The sequence below is a fragment of the Argiope bruennichi genome, chromosome 5, assembly GCF_947563725.1.
Source record: "Argiope bruennichi chromosome 5, qqArgBrue1.1, whole genome shotgun sequence".
In the NCBI taxonomy this organism is placed as follows: Eukaryota; Metazoa; Arthropoda; class Arachnida; order Araneae; family Araneidae; genus Argiope; species Argiope bruennichi.
The window spans coordinates 44713556-44728248 of NC_079155.1; the positions used below are offsets into that span (position 1 = coordinate 44713556).

The 14693-nt window shown below is 24.0% G+C and overlaps 1 protein-coding gene across 1 annotated transcript in view; it reads left to right on the plus strand.

The window, feature by feature from the left end:
- LOC129968657 (mitochondrial S-adenosylmethionine carrier protein-like) overlaps nucleotides 1-14693 on the plus strand; it is a 153809-nt gene that overhangs the window by 116270 nt on the left and 22846 nt on the right. The window lies entirely within an intron of this gene.

The window sequence follows — 14693 nt, forward strand, 5'->3', positions numbered from 1 at the left end:
ATATCTAATTGAAATGAGAATCCTAACTTGGGCACTTTATTATGAGGGTACTCATAGGAACTTGCATGAATGCAATATAAATTTTTAAATTGGATTTATTTTCCATCAAAACAGTGATAGGTTACCTAGCTTCAGAGAGGTTAATGATTAATAAAAGTCTAAGCATTAAGTAGAGACATATTTGTTCATTTATTTAATTTATAGAGCATATTGTTACTTTATATAGACAAATGGCAAAAAAAAAAAAAAGATAAGAGAAAAATTTTACAATGCTTATGAGTTTTTAAAGGCTGTTAAAGTTTTGCTCCTCACTGATAAATAAAGTAGACAAATAAATAAAAATTTTGATTTATAAGAGTTTGAAAAAGCTAAAGAGAGTTGACTTTAGGCAAAAATTGAATCTTGTTTAGAGAAAACAACAATAGAAAAGGATATTATGATAAATACTGCAGAAATTCAATTGAAAAGATTATAGTAATCAATGATGTTGAAGTTTTTTCCAAAATCAGAGATATGATGTTAGTGAGGAATTGTGAGTTCCAAATGATTATTATGTAGATTTGGCATCTTTTCTCATATTAAATATCATGTAAGCAGTTTTTAAAGAAAGTTATTTCGGGTATTAAATGCAAAGAAGAGTCCTATGAAGATCACAGATATTTTGAAGAGCTATTCTATTTTTTGAGTAAACCATATCAGGATTTCTTTGTGAAGACTGCATAACTGAAACAGGAATTTTTACCAGAAATAAGTTATACCTTTCTGTTCCTAAGATTTCATAATAAGACCAATTTTCAAGCAAAGAGAAATCTGAAGTGTTGGTGATGGAAGAAACTATAAAACAGAACACATAACTTCTAAAAAAATTTAAGTATCTACTTTTTTTTTTTTTTTTGTAGTTTTTAGTGATCAAGATGTGGAATAATGCTAACAAAGCAGTTAAAATTAAAATTTGTATAAGGTTATTAATTAAGTTTAAAATTATATTTTTGAAAGAAAAAATATATAAAATTAATTCTGTCTAGTTATGGAAAAAGAGAAAGAGAAGTATATAAAATTTCTAAAGAGTAGAGAAATGTATGTATTGAGTTATTAAAGAAGATAAATAGAAAATACTAGTTAGGTTTGTGCTTATCAGTTTTCATTATAGGCGATAACAAATGAGTCTAAGAGGAAATTGAATATGTGGAAAGAAGTGCAACATATTTGCTTTGATTTTATAGAAAATCGTAAATGGAATGTAGTTGGGACATTTGTAGATTCTTTATCAGCAGAAGGAATAGATAAACTAATGATAGGAATAATTGATTTTGAGGATCGAAGGGGTGAATGTTTAAATCTAATTTCAGAGGGTTAAAAAAGAAAAAAATTGTTAAGGTTTTTTTAAATTGCACTTTTTCTTTTGATAAAAATGTAAAGACATGTAAGAAAGAGTTGATTTTAAGCTATGAAGGAATTTGTACATGTAGTTTTGGTAGCAAAAGAAAAAAAATATATATATTATAGTGTTTCTTTTGAATAAGAGATTAAAGAAAAATGCAACTATAGAATAGGAAATTAGTTCCATATGTGAACAGTTAATATCAGTGTATTCAAGAGAAGATGTGTATGATGAACAAAATTATATCATGATTGACGGCCTGCATACTTAAATTCAAAGGCTATAAGATGAAAGCAGCTAAAAAAAAAATTTAATGACATTTTTCATCCAAAAAAAAAGAAGTAGATGATTTTAAGAAAAATATGTTACTTGAAACGACAGGTGTTGAAGTTCCATTTAAATTGATTGAATCCAATCATTGGAAAGAAGCAGAAATATTCTCTCCCCCTCCCATTGATTTGTTTTTTAAATAAGTCAAAAAAAAAATGGAGAAAAAAATTTTTTTTTATTTTTTTTTACTATGATGCTACTAGTGAAACGTTCATTGAACTTATGTATTGTAAAGAAGGTTATGAAAGATTTATTTATTGCAGATGTAGATAAGAGGCAATTGAAATATTTTTAAGGCAAAGCTTAACAAAAATACTGTTCTTATGTTTAAAGGCAAATTCAGACATTAATATAAAAATATAATTTAAAAAAATGAAGCTATTTTTTTTCTATTAATTGAAGCTGATTTTGATCTATGATAGAACAACAATTGAAATACTTATATAAAGAGAGAAAGTCTTAAATTTTTCCACCTAGTAAAAAGTTTTGTATATTGAAACTTGTAAATAGAGAATCAGATTAGCAAATAAAACCAAGAAATTAAAGGAGTTATTTTTTACTGGTACAGTGGGAACAGGAAGAAAGGACTTCAAAGTAAAGTTTCAAAGATTAGCATACACAGTTTCAATAATTTATTCACCCCTTAAACCAGAGTTTTTTTTTTTTTTTTGTATTTCTTTTTTGGGTCAGTTTTCATACTTCTAATTGCATTAAAAAAGGGGATTAATATTATGTATTCATCCATAAAAATAAGGTAGTCAGTAATAGATTTAGAAAGGGTTGAAAAGACAAAATTAGTGTTCAAGATTATCATAGTTTTTGTCAGATTTGCAGATAGGTAGTACTGTTATATAAATGAATTTAAAGAAGTGTTAGAAGATTTAAATTTAACTCCAAGAATTGAATAATTGCAAAATTGAAGGAGACAAAACTCATGGATGGAAAAAAGAATCTAAAAACATCAGAAGTGGTTGCAAAAAGAAATAACTTTAGAAATAATGGAAGAATTAATAGAGAGTCATTCTCCTTAGAAAAAAAAAATATTAGAAAAAAAGGGGCAAAATTTAAGGTGAAAGAAAATTAAATAATAAGTAATTTCAATGATGCATTTGAATTTTTTTTTTTTTTTAATATCAAGAATGCAAAACATGGTGTAGAAGACATTTAAATCTTATCACAGATTTACAATAATATTATGATAGAAAGGTGGAATTATTGGTTCAGTGGCAGTATATTGTAGACTTACATATGGTGTGCTGGCAACAAATTTTAATTATAAATATGCTTTTGATATGCATAATGAACCTTTAGCAGGGAAAACATTTATGAATTTAATGATAGTTATTTCATTTTGCAAAGGTATTCATTATATTTGTGGCACAAAACCTCTGAGTAATAAAACAGATTATCCTGAAGAATTTAATCCATTTGTTTTAGTCTTGAAAAAAAATAATAATAATACCAATCAAAATGAAAACAAAGAAATGAGAGGTTTAAAAATGCACTGATCTAAGCAAAAAAATTTAAATTTTTTGCTTCTTAAACTTTAGATAATACTTGCTGCTGGATTGAGAATAAATGTGTAGGAAAATGGACAGAGTATGAAATTTTGAATATTCATTTTCACAGTTTAGAGAAGTATGGTTAGAAAAAGGTAATATTGTTATGTAGAGATGTATGATGCTGTACTGCAAAATGAACTTAGAGGAAATTTATAAGGAATTGTGGCCAGATGTTCAGCCGCAGATAGGTAAGAAACTTTTGAAATGAGAAAAAATAGTAAAAATGGAGTTCAAGAAGGAGTCATGGTAGATTTAGCAATAGACAATGCATCATAGTATATGAAATTTTCTAAAGAATAGTAAAGTAGAAATAGCTAAAGTACTGAAAGAAACAACTCTAAATTAAAGATTGGGAAGTAATATCCTAAAAATATGTAGTGATGAATATTGGAAGGTAATAAGGAGTATCAGAAATGAAAACTGATGTATCAGATGGTAGAATTTCTTACAGTATTCATAAATTAATTATATATGACAACAAACTATAAAAAAACTACTAAATGAAAAACAAAGAAAGAAAAATGGAAATTGCAACTTATTTAGCAAAAGAGATAATTCCATCCAATATTATTTTTGAACAATTAGTTTATCAGCTCATTAGACTGCATGAAAAATTGGTTTTTAAGTTTTGATATAAATGTTAACTTTTGTTAGAAAAGTTAGTAAGGTTGGTTCTATAAACTATTTAACAGGACAGAAAATAGAAAATGGCATGTTAATGTGAAAGTATACTCAAGTGAAATAAGTAAATAGAATTGGTTTAACATGCCAGGAAATAAACAACTGTGAGCTTAGGCTTCAACCATTGACCTCTGAATTATTCAGTAACAAAAGAATTATCTGTTAGCATTTCAGATTTATTATTTTAGCCAACAATAGTGAAAAAACATTAAGATGAAGATGAGAAAATGCCCTGTCTTATTAATATATATGAGAATCAAAAATTACACTTTGCCTTCATCAGTCATATTTGTCCATGTCAGTGAAAAAAAAATGAATCAAGGCACAAACATTTTCATTCATTGCTGATAATCAAAGTATTAAAATTTGGAATTTTATTTTCTTATTAAATGCGTTTTTTAAAATTAGCTTTAATAAAATTTTTCTTTTTGTACATTAGTGATAGCTACTGTTTATAAGTTTTTCAAGTTCAAAAATAACTTTACTGATTTCAAAAGTAAGTAGTAATGGAAAAAAATTTATAGTTTGTATATTTTTTAAATATTTCTACTCTTTTATGTAATGTAATTAAATATATAATAATAATTTATTACTCTAAGCATGGAATTTTGCATTTTTATCATAGTGCACTAAATTTTGTTTTGAATCAATAAATCAAAATTATAAAACTTATTCAATATTGCACAAACACATATCCTCATAAAAATTATACTGAATAGTTTTATTCTTGTGTATCTTATGTACATGTTATAATTTAAGAAGCAAACTATTGGGTTATTTGATGACAGATATAGAATGTATGAAATTAAAGAAATTATATGTGTTTCAAAATAAGCACTTAATGCAAATCATAAATATATCATGGTAGGCTATAAACTGATCTCTGATGTAGTTTTAGTTACAATAATCTTCAAATTAAATCTTTTTTGGATCACATTAAAAATATATTGGCTGAATTTTTTCAAAAACTGTCTCAAATTTTTAAGAAATTTCTTCAGAATTTCCAGCTTATGATTTTATTATCTCAAGCTCTCAAAACAACTTTGTGCCATTTTGTAATTTTCATTGCATCATTTTTCTCCAGTTACGAGAAGATATGTGAATTTAAAAAAAATTCTTTCTTTCTAAATTTATAACATTTTATTCCTAAATTTTTTCCTAGGAAGAAATTGACATTGAATTACTCTATTGTATGACATTGTATTTATTCTACATTGTATGAGTTGCTGTCATTTACATGAATTCTTAATAATCCTTTTGTCCATCAATTTTTCTCTCAATTAAAGAAAACTTTTTTATGGGAAATATATACAAATCCTTTTCTTTCATTAATTCAAAGCCTTTATTTGCTATTTTTCATTAGAAACTTTCTCTTTTTTTTTTTTTTTTACCAAACCTCTATTTACAAGGAACTGACCCTCATTGCAAAATTACACCTTCTTTGTTATTTTTTTCTAAGTGAAATACAATGGTATAGTTAAATTCATTTAATTCTGATATGGTGAAAAAACTCACCTTTATTTTACTTTTTGCTAATTACTAATTTTTACTAATATTAGTAAGTTTTACTTTGTACTAATTTAAAAAGTTAAATCTAGTATATAACTTGAATTCCATAATAATTTTTTTTTTGTTTCCGATTCATCTATTTCTTTTAGAAAATATTTCCAACATAGATATTTTGTCATAATATTTTAAATGCAATAATTTATTAAGAATTGAATCTTGAATTTCTTTGAGTTTTTAACATTTTCTCCTTAAATTCTTGCTCTGAGTTACTTGATGTATCATTTATCCTATCCTGGTTATTATTTATATATTCCTTTTCAGCTGTAATCTATATTAATAATAAAGACCAATATGTGTATGTCTTGGTATTCTATAGGACAGATTGTTTGACCTGCTACTACCAAACTTAAAACTTATGTACCTTGGAATGTAAGAATGTGCACCCTAGAGTGATTTTTTTAAATGTTAATTAAAATTATATTTAATTAAAAATTGATCTGAATTTTGGTATTTTTCTGCAATAATTTCCTAAAATATTACTGCACAAAAATGAATTTTAGACCGTTTTAAAATATAAAAAATTATCTTTTTAATGATACCAATTTAATAATAATGAGGATTTTTGTTAAATTTTAGCAATTTTTTTTTTTTTCTAATTTTCAACAATTGAATACTTTATTGTCTTGAAATTCAAATCACTTTCTTTGTTTCATCAAATATTTGATTACATAATTTTCTTCTATTGTTGAAAACTAGTGAAGAATGATTCCGTTTAATATCTGTGTAGTTTATAAGATGAATAACAAATTGAAGTTTATTGAATATGAAATTTAGAAGATAGATAAACCAGACATTTACATTTTTAATAGTCCTGTGATGTTATAGTTTTGTCATCAGTAAATTGTTTCAAGTACACAGTAAAAACAATTTAATTTAAATAAGTCTATTAAAATAACAAGATTTGAATGCTAAACACCATAAACATTTAATACAAAATCATCAACATAAAATTATATCTAAATGATTTACTTGAAAACAAGTATTCTTGGCAAACTAGTTAGTCATATGAGGTAACTAGATATTAATACAGATATTTTTAGTTTAATGCTTTTATTAAAATAAATTGAAAGAATATCCTAACTCCTTTTTTAAAAAAAAATATATATATTTAAATGTTTATTCCTTAAAAGCTAGTCAATAAGTTTATCATTGTTGTTTTTGTACTGTTTACACTAGTTTTGTACTGTCAGATTGCCCAAATTTCAATGCCTGGCATTTGCAATTTTTTCAAAAGTTTAACATTCCATTAACTCTCTTACTTGATAAGATGTCTTATGTTCAACTGTTTATATTTTTAAAATCCATAAAATGTTATCTACTTATTTAAATCTTGATTTCATCTTAGAGTTTCTTCTTACATTGCCTTTGTTTACTGTTTTACATTGATATAATTTTATCTATTGTCTAACACAGCAAGTGAATATCATATCTCTTGCACCAGAAAAAAAAAAAAATCAAAACACATTTATTTGTTGAATTGGTGATTGTTTTAAAATTATTATTTATTCAAATAATGGTGCTAATGAGTTAACAAGAAATATTAAAGCAACTTTTTAAAAAATGTTTATATATTTCATGATCACATAATACTCTGTGTACTGAAATGATGGAATTATTGAAGCCTGTTAATTTTTTTCCAAATTGTAATAGTTTTTCTTTTTGATTGTTGTCTAAGAGACTTCTACTGCTGTAAAGAAAGAAGGCATCTGTTACATTTACATCTGTCTATTGCAAAATATTGAAACTTGCTCAACACAGAGAGGCAGTGCACAGAGTCTTTAGATAATACAGTTTTTTTTTTAGAAGTGAGTGGCTCCTTTTTCTGTTTCTAACTTCCAAAATCAGGTGTTTTTTTACATTAAACCTCTATATAAATTCTTTTTAAATAATTATTATTACAGCAAAATTAAATTAAATATTTATTTGCAGATCATTTTCAAAAATTTTGTTTTGCATCTTGAGTATAAAAAAAATGAAAAAAATTACTGTAACTTTTTGTTAAACCGAGTCTAAATATTCTAATACAAGAATGTTTCAGTTTTTTTTACATGTGAGTTAGTCAGTTAACTGCCAAGAAATTTGGACTTTTTTTAATAATGTTTTCTGATTTGCAGGCAAATTTGGAATCATGCAAAAAATTCTAAAATTAAGTTTCTGAAATTTAAACAAATTTGATTTTTATATGATGAAGAAATTTAAGCCCTTGTAATTCAAATGATAGCAGTTTATTGCTTTATAAGTATTTCAAAAAAAAAAAAAAAAAGTAAGTATCCTAAATTTACAAGATCTGGAGGCAATTGCCTATTTGATAATATTACTTTTGGTAAACATAGCTGTAATACAGTTGCTGTACATACAAATTAGTATTAACCATCTGTCACAAATTAACATCTCAATTTATGCATTTAAATCTTCTGAAACTTCTTTAGATTACCAATTCCTTTAATATTAGCAGATTTTGTTGAACAATTTATAAATTATAGTAGTGTATTCAGAAAACTGTTCTTTTAATTGGTACTATTTTACTTACTTCATTAGAATATGAAATATCTTTAAAAATAAATTAAATTTCAAAATTGTGATGGTTACCAAAAATATTTTTTTAAATTTCTATCAAATGTGATTCACTTACTTTAATAAAAATATTATATTTATATAAACATAGTAATATTTGAATGGACATTGATACAGGAAATCATTGCCCATACATTGTACAACATTTTTATTACAGAATAGAGGAATTTGAGAAAATAAGTAAAGGGAAAAAAAAAGGCTCTGATTATTATAAACATTTGATTAGATTTAAACAAAGGGTTTTTATTTAGTTTTATTTAAGCTGATGAAATTTATATAAATTTGAGGAGCACAGTTGAGCAGGTTATTTCTGTATATCTTAAAAATAAGAAATTCTTTTGGAGAATGAAAATAAAATTGTATTATTTTAATATTGGTTTAAACTGAATATATATATATATTATTCTAGATCAACTTCTTTGTAATTTTTAAAATTAAATTATATGATCATTTATTCTGAATAACTTGCATTTCATTTATGAATAACATTTAATCTCCAAATTTACTATTAATTTGCATTGTAACATTTTACTTGCTTTAAGAATGCTGTGTATATGTGCCCAGTGTTTAAATCCCCCTCCCTCAAAATTCGATAAAAATATTTGTTTTGATATAAAAAAATATTTACAGTGTGCTTAGATTATAAAAATGTTATCTCTGTATACATTATTAGAATGTAATTCTGTATTTAGAACATATTTATTTCTGTAATTCTACAAATTCAAATCTTTTTATCAGTTTTTAATTAAATATCTTACAAATAAAGTGGCCTCATGTAAGAACTAATATAACATAATTTGCTAATTATTCAAATATAATTTAATTTATATATCTACTAACATGACAGACTCTGTAAAGATTTAAAAAAAAATGAATTATGAATTATTGAAATTGTAGAAATATTAATTGGCAAGTCAACAGGAAAGTAGAAGAAAATTGCTGCCTTTTTTTTATTTGAATTTATTGCTTTTTTGAACTTAACTGAGAAGTTAATAGTTTGATAAATAATCATGCATTTTATATCAAATAGCAACAGCATATAGATTTGATTTATAAATATGGATTTCAAATATTATTTATGGATCAAGAAAATAAAATTATTATGATTGAAGCAAATATTTTCAAAAATTAATTAATTTATAATTGTATGGAAAGTCTTTGCATATATTTTAATATATCTTTAAAACAACTACACAAAATATTACATGGAAAATAAACTTTCATTTGGTAATTTCATGATCATCTTTGGTTGAATTTGATACTCACACAGTTGATTTTCTTAAGAGTCAATTATAAGTACTTCTAGTGGTAGTCAAAAATATTATATATTTATACAATGTTATTTTCGTTTTTCCTTTTCTGTTGCTGTAAATTTTTTTAATAGTTTTTAAAAATACACTACTATCAAATATGCAGAAAAAGTAAAGATGTAATAAAATATTCTTGTTTAGTCATTGATCGTAATTTAAAGTTTGGCATAGTATGTCCAAACTGGCCCTTGTGCCAATAAATCAAACCATAATTTTAAATTTTCTACATAATATTTTTTGCAGAAGAAAAGAGTGCATATATTCCAAGATTGTTGATGATATTCTCTTTTTTTTTTAGTTGAGTACTCTAATTGTAAAATAAAAATGTACAATTTTCAAAAAATGGAATTCATTAAAAAATTTACATGCTACAAATGTTTTACTTGCTGTGTGGGATTTATTTCAAGGAAAGATATTATTTTACTGATTAATTTGACTTTAGCATATATTAGTTGTAATTTTAATCATTAAATAAAAATCACAAATTTATTGCTTTACAGAAACCCTAATAAACAGAAAAATGCTTATAAACAAGAAACCTTTTGCATGTATGTATAAAATAATGAAGTTAAGATAAAATTTGTAAAATTATATCCTCAGCAGGGGAAAAAAAATGAAGTAAATCGATTACAGCAACTTTTTTTTTGAAAAGAAAATATCATTTTGTTTAAAACAAAAAAAATACCCAAGCAGTGGAAGATCACTAGTTAATATTTCTTAATATGTTTATTGTAATTTTAACTCAATGATTAAAATTTTAATGATGAAAAAGCCAACACCATTAAGGATAATTGACTTTCTGATGGACATATTCATTTGTTCTTTTTCTTTATGCATCACAAGGAAGTAATCAAAAACTCATGATTAAAAAAAAATCTTTTTAGAGAAATATATTGCATTTATTCCAGCAAGAATAAAAATACAGGAAAGTGTCAAAAATTCAAATTGCTTAATTAAGCCACTCTATTTATTTACAAGGAAGTGGAGATTATTTTAACAAAGGATTAAGAAATATATTCTCAGAATACAATCAAGGATTTATGTTTCAATGCTACATGTGATATTTGTCTAGATAAATAAAGGGAAATTTTGAATTTATGAATGAATTTTAATTTCTTTAAAATGATTCCCTTTAGTATTTAATTTTCATACAAAATATCTTGCTCATTTCTTGCTAAGGTAGTCTGTTTTTCTTGGAAGTAAAACATTTACATGTAAATAAATTTTCTGGTATATATTTATTTATTATTATCTATAAAACTAGATAATAAATTTATCATCTAGTTTTATGTAATAAAACCTAGATAAAATGAATATACCATCATATACCAATTAATGTGAAATTTTAATGAATCTTTCTTTATAAAATTAAAATAATAATAATTTAGTGCTTGTAAATTTTAGTCAAAAACTCAAAAAGTAAAAAATAAGAAATTAATTTCTTTGATATGAGCTCTTTATAATGTAGAAAGATGAAATATTTTCCATTAACATTATGGTTACTATTAACAAATAGAAAATTATTACTTTTTCAATTTCAATTAATATAAAGCCTATGGAGGAAAAGTTAATGCTCTCAGATTTAATATGAAGACATCTTTTACAGGAAACATATTTACACTCTTATATAATCTTTTTAAATTTGTAAAATAGGAAGTTTATAGTATTAGAAAATTTCAATAAAAAATTTTAATGGTATAAAACACAAGGTAAAGCAAAAAATTCTTTGAGACAAATTTACATATTTTGAAAGTTGAAAGTATTACAATAGAAAATTGCTGCTGTTCTAATTTAACATTTCATATTAGTCTAGTTTACTCATTTTGATTGAGTGTAGTATTACAATTTTTTTCAAATATATATTACAATTACTGAATTTTCATTAATTGAAGTATTAAGTACTAACAGATCTGTTCTTTTTTGTTTTGATAATTCATCAATTTATTTAGTTACTGTTTTATTTCAAGCTAAAGAACATAATAAAAATAATACAGAAATATATAAAAGTTTCTGCTAGTCAATTTTAAATTTATTAAACTTGAATAAAATTGTCTTCCTTGCAGCATAATTTTGACCATTTCTTTAAATTTAATATTTAATTGGGCAATACATTAAAAAGAAAAATATTTGGAATAATTTAATTTATAGATTGTTTAGAAAAAAAATTGAAGCCTTATTTAGCTCTTAATAAATTGTAATTAGCAACACATTCAAGAGTTCACTGTTAAAATGCTGAGAATAGAAATATCAATCCATCAGCATCAAAGCTCACATTATAATATGATAACACATTCTGAACTGTTTTTCATTATGGATAACACATAATAAGAAAAATCAGCTGAGCATATTTGAATAATTTTATAATAAATAAAATAACATTCATTATATTTTTAAAATGTTACATAATCTTAGTTGCATCTTTCTTAATATAAAACTAAAAAAATAAAGAGGGTAAAGGAACAGCTATTTCTCTGGATTGCAAGTCTACCATTAATCATTGTTGAGAAAATAAGATATCAAAACTTTTTATTTTCTGAATAGTTCCTTAAGATTTGAGAAATCAATATACAAGATCAGAAACTTTTTCAAAAATCCTTCTTTTGTAAATTTACTTTTAAAAAATTTAAAATGTTTTAAATATGGAATAAAAGTTTAAAATGTCTTATTAGAATCTGTGAAATCGCTATATAAGAATAGAAATTTTTGTAAAAGAAAAAAATCACTGTTTTTTTTAAAAAATTCTTTTTGAAATGTGGTTAACATGGAAAGAAATTTAAATGTTATGCAATATATAAATTTTTTTTACGTGCTAATAAATAATTAAGGGAGAAAATGAAACTTTTCATGCTAATAAGAAATAAGACCTAATAGCATTATTTTTTTCATGATGAAGCTTAATCTTTTTGAGTAATTAAATTGGTTTTTCATGTACAATTCATTTATATATATATACTTTCTTCAAAGTTTCCTCACCCCCTACACATACACCAAGATTTGATTAAATACAAATAATTTAACGAGTTTCAAAACTAATTTTCAGACCTTAAAGCTGTTAAACCAAAATGATTGGGCATTCAGAGAGTAAACTACATATTTAATTAAATCTTCTTGTAATTTGGAAAAATTAAATAAAGCAATCACATGAAATAAACTAAAAAATTTCCAAACAAATTTGGAGAAAATTACAAATGCTTAAAACTATAATATAATTGGAGAAAATTTTAGTTAAATCAGGCAATGCATTATAATAATTTAGACAAAGCCAAGAATTATTATTGATTCGGTTTTTCCCCCTCTTAGGTTTAGCACCTCATCTCATTAAGTTCAGTGCCATTTTAATAAAACATTTTTGAAATATAAATGACACTTTCTTTCTGAATTCAGAACTGTTTTAAATGTCTAAAGAACATTGTTCTTTTATATTACTCAAAACTAAAGACCAGATATTTATATAACTTTTTAAATCTTCATAAAATTACTGCATTAACATTCAAATTTTTGAGTAGCTTGTGTACATAAAGCTTGAAAGAATTAAAAGCATTTACTAAGATATATCTTAAAAGTCATCTATTTGAAATAGATAATTTATAGTAATGAGTAGTATAGTGATAGGACTTAATATGACAATGCCTTTTTTTTAAATGCATTTTAGAGGCAATGCTTGTGTGCAGTTAAGTTACAACAGATTTGAATTGTTACTGTATAAATAGCATATTAAAAGTAAAATTAGTATGTAACTAAACCTAATTTTTTTACTTCAGATTTATTTAAAAAGAATTTTCTAGTAACTATAAAAATTATCTTTATTATTTTTCTGAGGTATTAAGTGAATATTTAAGAATACTTTATTTAAAAAAATGTATATTAATGATGCAATATGATTTAAGAAAAAGATGATTGCAGTGAAATATTTTTTACTATGCAAGGTTGTATAAAATATTTACAATCCTAATTATATATAAATAGATTTGATTATGTTCATGTAAAAGGGGAAAAAAGAAGGGGGGAGGGACAATATTAATTATTTTGAAAATTTAAAGGACTAATTTCATTAATGAGATTTCCTAAAGATAGAAATGTTTGAAAATGCATTTTAATATATATTGAATAATGTACAAGCAGTAATAGTAAAATTGTTAGTTAAATTATTCCTAATTAAAATTTTTTCACAACTGATTGTTTAATTTTAATTCTCGAAGAGACAATAATTTTAATCAAACAATGAAATACCTATGCTTTCAGAGATTGTACAAAAACTTGCTAGCTAAAAAAAATTTGGTAACAGTCAGCATGGGATTTGTGGATGTTGCCAATAATATTTAATTCAACGCAATTGAGTTTATTTTTATACTGAATGTAAATTATATTGATCAAGATAGGGATTTACCACCTTACTTTTGTAATATCGTGAAAAAAGTATATTAAAATTTTTTAAATGACAAATGATTTTCTTACAATTAAGGAAAAATGAACATCAATTAGAATTATAAAATATTAGTAGGAGACAAAGTTCCATGTAAAAGGAAGAAAAACTTTTTAATACAAACAATTGAGGTTTAAAAAGAATTATAAATCAAACTAAATTAGAGTAATTAAAGAATATAATGTAAAGAACATTTAAATTTTAATTAGTATATTCATATAAAATACAAGTTATATAATTATTAAACAAAACCTCATTGAAGTTATGAATGCAATTTCACTTCATTGCTAATAAAATGACCAATTTAAAATCCCAAGAAATGATTATTCAGAGTTGCCATGCCGCCTTGAGGGACATAGGAAATTTGAAAATCATTTTAAAAAAAACAGGGAAAATTTTCATGAAAACCAGGAAAGTACAGGGTATTTTAAATTTCTTAATTATTTTTTTCCAATCTAAAAACTGCTGAAATCTAAAGATTGCAAGAATAAAATATTATAGCTCCGAAAAATTTGCAATTCTGTAATGTAAAAACTCTACTTTTCTACTCTCTCCCTCTTTTCTTTTATAAATTAGTACAGTTTTGATTTGTGAGATAGTTGTTTTTCTATAAATTTCCTGAATTGCAGCTAATGAGCATGTGCAAGACTTCTGTAAATGTGTGAATGAATAGAATACAGTTCTGAGACGGAAACATTCAATTTGCGGAATTCTTGTGTTAATTTTACTATACTTGAGTTTCTTTTAATGGTTTATCATTTCAGAATCTGTAAGTTTATTTTAAATAGTTTGGTTTTAAAACACTGAGTAATCAAAATTCATATTTAATAAGAATTGGATGGATAAAAATATCAATCCTGATT